Below are 6,000 nucleotides of genomic sequence, written 5' to 3' on the forward strand. Positions count from 1 at the left end.
TGCCTGGGCTTAAGAAGGGCTAAGCTCCACCCCTTCCTGTCTCTAGGTTTCCCTGGTTGCTAGGGCAACCAGCACCTGTGCAGTCCTGGTGACTGGCAGCGGAGCTTCCCCCTTCCCGCCACAAGGGGGAAGCCATTTCTGCTCTCAGTCGCAGGGCACCTGAGAGCTCTGCAACAAGGACCTTGGACCAACTTGGCTGCATGGCCAGGGCCTGCTGAGGGGCATTCAGGATACATCTGTACTATGGTGGCAGCATGCCGCAGGTAGGGTGGCTGCCAGTGCACCTCTGTTCACTCATTCCCAGCTGCACAGTCCAACCCCAGAAATGTTTCAGTAAGGCCACTTTGGCCTCAGCAGATACAACGAAGTGGTCTATGAGGGGATGGTCAAATTAAAAACTTGGGCATGGCCAGTTTGGGCTGATATCTAGAAGCAAGACACAAACCAAGAATCAGGAGGCAACTGTACATGGTGCTCTAAAGACCAGAGCTACTACTCCCAGCAGCCAACCCCAAAGATTGAAACACCCCCCTGGTTACCATAGCCCAGCAGAAAGGGTTTGCTTCTTTGGTGATTGCTCACATGGCCCAGTGTGAGATAGTGCTTATGCTAAGCAAGGCCTAGCATTAAGAACAATGCACTAAAACTCCCAGAATGCTTCAAGGAGGTTGAGGAGTCAGCGATTGACATTCTGGTAATCACTTTTTGACCCTTAGATAAAAATGCTCACCTTCTGACCCTTGAACAATGATAAAAATTGCAGCTTATATTGTCAAAACAGGAAACCGTATGGCTAAACCACAATGACGAAAAACCGCATATTATGTAACCCTTGACATTTTAACCCTGCTAAAAACATAAGAAACATAAAGGTAATTAAGAATTAGCACAAGAAGCATAAAAATTATAATACAAAGCATATCACCTGATATTATAATATCGATAAGTTAACTAAATAACCAATAGAAGTAAAAATTAGAAATGCATATGTATAAGTGTTATCATATATAACTAATAGTAAAGTTATGTTAGATGCCTCACTTCCACCATGGGGACAGTTTTGTATCTTTTGTCTAAAAAAAGATAAGGGACTCCTTTTAAATGAGCTGTTGACCAGTTCTGAGACTACTGAAACAGGCAGCCTCATCTAGCCTCCAGGTTAGAGAGCAAGGGCTTTTTGGGAACTTCGTGAACCAACAGACGTCCTTTAGTTTATGACTTTGTGAAACAATAAAAGTTTTAAATTGAACATCCAGGTCTGAGCCTGTGCTTAATTCAGTCCTTATATAATTCAGCATCGAACTCACACACCCAGCAAGTAAGAACTGCAACCCAATCTTGACATAAACGCCTTTGTATTCCAGTTGCTTAACCATCATGTCCTACCAGTTTAGTTGCTTAGTTTAGCTGTTGAAAACCTGAGCAGCTAATGAGCACAGCTTGCCATCAGCCCTAAAACTGCATGGCTTACCCTCAACCCTAAAACTGATTATGAGTGGCATGACTGACTGTTCAGTTATTAGATGCCCAGATCATAACAGCCCCTTCCTATCTAGGCAGGCATCCAGTCTGGGAATTTCTACTGAGGACAGTGGCTTTAAAATGAGGTGAAGTAACTGCTTGATCCATTTGCACCTTCACTACCTATAGTTCAAGTTCGGGTACTTCAGTCTGCAATGTTTTTTGTTGGAATTTAGAAAAAAACTCTCAAGAATAGAGCAACCAGCCTCTTGCAGTTTATCCAAACTATGAAAATCCGCTTCTGTATTTAACATATCCTCAGCACATCCTCTGTATTTCTCTTTAGTCAAATGTTGACTACTTTGGCTGTGAGCATTCCACCTGTTTTATCCTGGTTTGTTTCACAAATTGTCGTCAGGGTAGGCCAGTCCTTTAAAAACATGTCAAAACAGTCAACCTGAATTCTCCAGAATAAACTGGAGAATTCATTTTGATCTTCCTGCTCTGTGCAGTGAAGGCAAAATAGGTCTGAGAGTCCATAAACGCCTTTGGAGCATACCTTTACTGGCTAGCTGATCCTAGATATTTATGCATAGCCACATCCATAACCTTTAAAGTGACTGCCATCCAGGAAGTGTTCCTCATGTATAATTCTCACTATCAGGCTTTATACATGTTGTAATGTTTACATTTGGAACTTGTTCTTTTTTTACCAGCAAAACCCAGAATTCATTGCTAATAGTCCAAATTTGGGTCTCTTGGTGGGCAAATTAAATAGCTAGTGAACAATCCCTATGAAAACTGTGGGTTCTCCTGCATGTGTAAAACAAATCATGATACAAAATATAAATGTCTTTATCATACATTGGGCATAACTAATCAAATACCAAGACTTTTACTCTTACTATAAAAGCTTGTTCTTACTGCCTCCAGCTCCCATTGTTTCTGCTGCCTTGCTGAATTTGCAGTGTGCTAAAACATATCTGTCCTTGGGACAAGATCTTTACAGCAAATCCCTGGTTTTCTTAACCCATAACAGAGCACTCATTCTTCATCAGTATTACTAAGAGGCTTTGTCAGTAAATCACTGCTCACCTGGTTCTCCTCCTGAGGCCATCAAGTTGAAAACTGATGGCTTGATATTAATCCAAATCTCCTAAGCTGTCCTCATCATGAAAATACTCATCATGCAGTTTAGGTCTGACCTATAAAAGTAAGAGCTGAGCTAAATGCTGATGTGGAGGTCCGCAGCTTATTAAATGCTGAAAGTCTTGATTGTACTTGTTCAGTAGCTTCAAGGGGAAAGTCTAGTATTCTTTCAGATTAGCTTCAACAGCCTTATCAAACTTCGCATCTGCTAAACCAACAGTAAAAAGAGTTCCAGACCCAACAAATGGAGCAAACCCCTGGCTGGTTCACTGGAGTTGACCTCAAGACATTCACTATCGGGTAAGGTGACACTTCTTTAAAACAAATTCTTGATCTAAATGACTGAAAAAAATGAAGAGACTGGAGGCAGTCTAGCACTTTATAAGCACTACCAGAGTTGATTTGGAATAGCTTCTTGCTTCTTGCAGAACTATTTTTAGGCACTGGACATACATTTTATTGATAGGTTTGCAATATATTGCTGGTTAGCCTTGCTAAGCTGAAAATGCCACTTAATATTCTGCAATAGGGTACAGTGCCTGTATATAGCTCTTGTAAATAGAGAGCCATCTAGTGACTGATAGCAGAATAGGCTTTACCAGCTTGTCCTCCTTCCCTGTTGATTAGTTGGTATATCTGTACAGTCCCAGTATCTCTAGGTGATCAACAGGACTAAACACTGGGTAGCAACAGTTGAATATAAGCTCTGCTTGGTTTACAGTCAAGCAGAAGGTTTTGACGCTGTCAATCCAACATTAGTAGGCAGATTAAAGCAAATGGTGCCACATCCATCTTTCATTTGTCATTCCTGTGTCCTGAAGAAGGGCAGATTGGTGCAAATAAAGCTCACATGTATAATACCTGCAGCCAGTTTCGCTGTTGTTTCCTACCATGGGCTTTACCTCATCTTTTAAGTCTATCACTTGTTCCTACTCTCTGCTGTATTTCACCCACTCCATTGAGGACGTGTGGTTCTGAGAGGGATTCGTTTTTGCTGAATGGCATATAGTTTGCATTAAACAAAGCTGATCACTGTAGGTCAGGGGTGCCAAACACATTAGGCTCTGTGGCCTGGATGAACAAAGCGGGGTTGATCCATGGGCCAGATCAGGCTCACAAATCAGTCCTGCATGCTGAATCAAGCTTAACTTTGGGCAGTTGGGCTTGATGTGGCCCGGCTCCCCGCAGTTATAGCACCCCCTCTTTTCCGAATTGGGAGGTTTGGTCGAATCAGGGGTCTCCTTACGCTCCATCTGAGATGGCCCCTTTTCCCCTTTTGGACCTGGCCCTCCCTTCCCCCCTCTTTGGAACCCTTTATTTTCCTTCCCAGAGTAGGGAGGCTTCTTGTCTGACCCTTCCCGGTTAAGCAACAGCTGATCCGCAATTTCAGCGGCCTCAGGGCTGGTTTTGGGGCCCCTGTCTTTGACTAGGGTTTTAATCTCCCTTGGACATCGGTAGTAAAATTGGTCCAGCGCCATAAGATGGAGCAGCTTCTCTCTAGTGTCAGCCTTGGCTCCGTCCGCCCATTTAATGCGTGCATCCCACAACAGGGTCATAAAATTAGTCATTGACTTCTTGGACTGTGGGACGAGATTCCGGAATTTTTTCCGAAAATAGTCCAGTCCTAACTTGAACCTTGAAGCCACAGCCCGCTTAAAGGTATCATAGTTTTCAGCTGCTTCTGTGGGCAGCTGTTCAGGACCACTGCCAGGTCGCCATCTACCAAAACGGCGATGTGTAGCATGTACTCCTCCTCGGGCACCTTTAACCGTTGGGCTTGCCTTTCAAAGATTCTGAGGAATATGTTGGGGTCATCTCCGGGTCGGTAGCGAGCAAAGGCTAGGAATTTGGTTTGGGGCGTTCCCCGGGTGCTCGCGGAGGGCTCTCACCTCCCCCGTTGGGCTGCTGACTGGGTGCCTCTCGCTGTGCTGTCTTCTCCTCCAGCTCCATCTTTTTCAGCTCCAGCTGGGCCTCCATCTCCCTCTTTTTCAACTCCATCTCCATCTGCATCTGTGCCTTCTCACGCTGGGCCTCCATCTCCATCTTTGCCTTCTCCATCTGTGCCTTCTCACGCTGGGCCTCCATCTCCATCTTTGCCTTCTCACGCTGGGCCTCCATCTCCATCTTTGCCTTCTCCAGCTGTACCTTCTCACGCTGGGCCTCCATCTCCATCTTTTTCAACTCCAACTCCATCTTTTTCAGCTCCAGCTCATACTTGAGCTTGCCCTGTCGCTCCTCCGTAGGGGTTGATCTCCCCGAGGACAGCGAACTTGGCATGCGGCGCTGTGATTCTGGGGAGGACTCAGGAGTTGGTGTGTGTGGAGGTTGCTCTATGGCTGAGTCATTGTCTCACAGGAGTTTAATCAGTTCCTCCTTCTTTAGCCCTTTCTTCATGTGAAGGCCTCTCTCTTTCGCCAGCTCTTTCAGCTCAGGCACGGTCTTTTGGGCATACTGCTCTGCCATCCTGGCTATCTATAATATCCAGTCAACCCGATGCCAAATTAGAAATTGTTTGCTAAAGGAATTTCAGTGACTCTATTACTCTTCCCAAATAATGCTGGTAAAACAGCAGGGTATCCGTATCCCACCTCTCCCACCACGTGTGGCGGGCCAGTAGGGGGCGCTCCTGTGTTGAGCCGCCCACCTCCCTGCACCCACCCACCTTCCAGGCTCCGAATGCCTCCCTAAGGGTGCCTTATGCTCGGCCGACCCCTCTCCCGGAGCACACTCACTAGTCTGGGGGTAACGTAGCCGCCACCACCCCGAGAAGGGACTGTCTCGGCCCTGTGTCCTCGGGGAAACACAGGCCTAATAGTCCAATGGGTACTCGACCCGGTACAGGCACTTGGGGCACTTCCCCAAGTCAGGGGCCAAAAAGTAAAGTCTCCCTTAGTCCACAGACCTAAGGGGTCTCTTAGGCATAAACTAGACCCACCCCTCAATAAGTCTCCCACACCGGTCACAAAGGAGAACTTTATTGATTACAAGGGGTAGGGTAAACTAGGGTACAGGATTGAGCAATATCTTAGAAATCCTGAAGAGCAAACAGTGTGGCTGAGGTAGACTTTTGATTACGCATCTGAGTTACTGCCCGCTAAATATCTAATCAGATCTCAAGTAGCTTACTCACAAGCATCTTCCAGAGGCTGGTGCAATTCCCCTCTGAAAGCAGGCAGTTTCTAGCTCGTGAGTTTTGGGGTGAGAGAGAGACAGTTTCAGATGGCAAGGCTCCTCTGTGTCCCCTGCTTGGCTGCTGCCTCACCTCATGGCTGTAGAGAGAGACCACCTCTTTCCCCCACCACAACTTATATAGCCCCTGTGACCTCATTCACCTGGTCCAGTGGAGGTCAGCCCCAGTTTCATAGTTTCATAGTAGCTAGAGTCTGAAGG

At 46.1% G+C, this 6,000-nt stretch overlaps 1 pseudogene; it reads right to left on the reverse strand.

Moving 5' to 3' along the window:
- LOC149865591 (fibrous sheath-interacting protein 2-like) overlaps positions 1 to 4,701 on the reverse strand; it is a 46,528-nt pseudogene extending 41,827 nt beyond the window's left edge.
- Positions 4,702 to 6,000: the final 1,299 nt, after the last annotated feature.

Source organism: Crocodylus siamensis, chromosome 4 (assembly GCF_052110815.1).
Source record: "Crocodylus siamensis isolate JL-2025a chromosome 4, ASM5211081v1, whole genome shotgun sequence".
NCBI classification, from domain to species: Eukaryota; Metazoa; Chordata; order Crocodylia; family Crocodylidae; genus Crocodylus; species Crocodylus siamensis.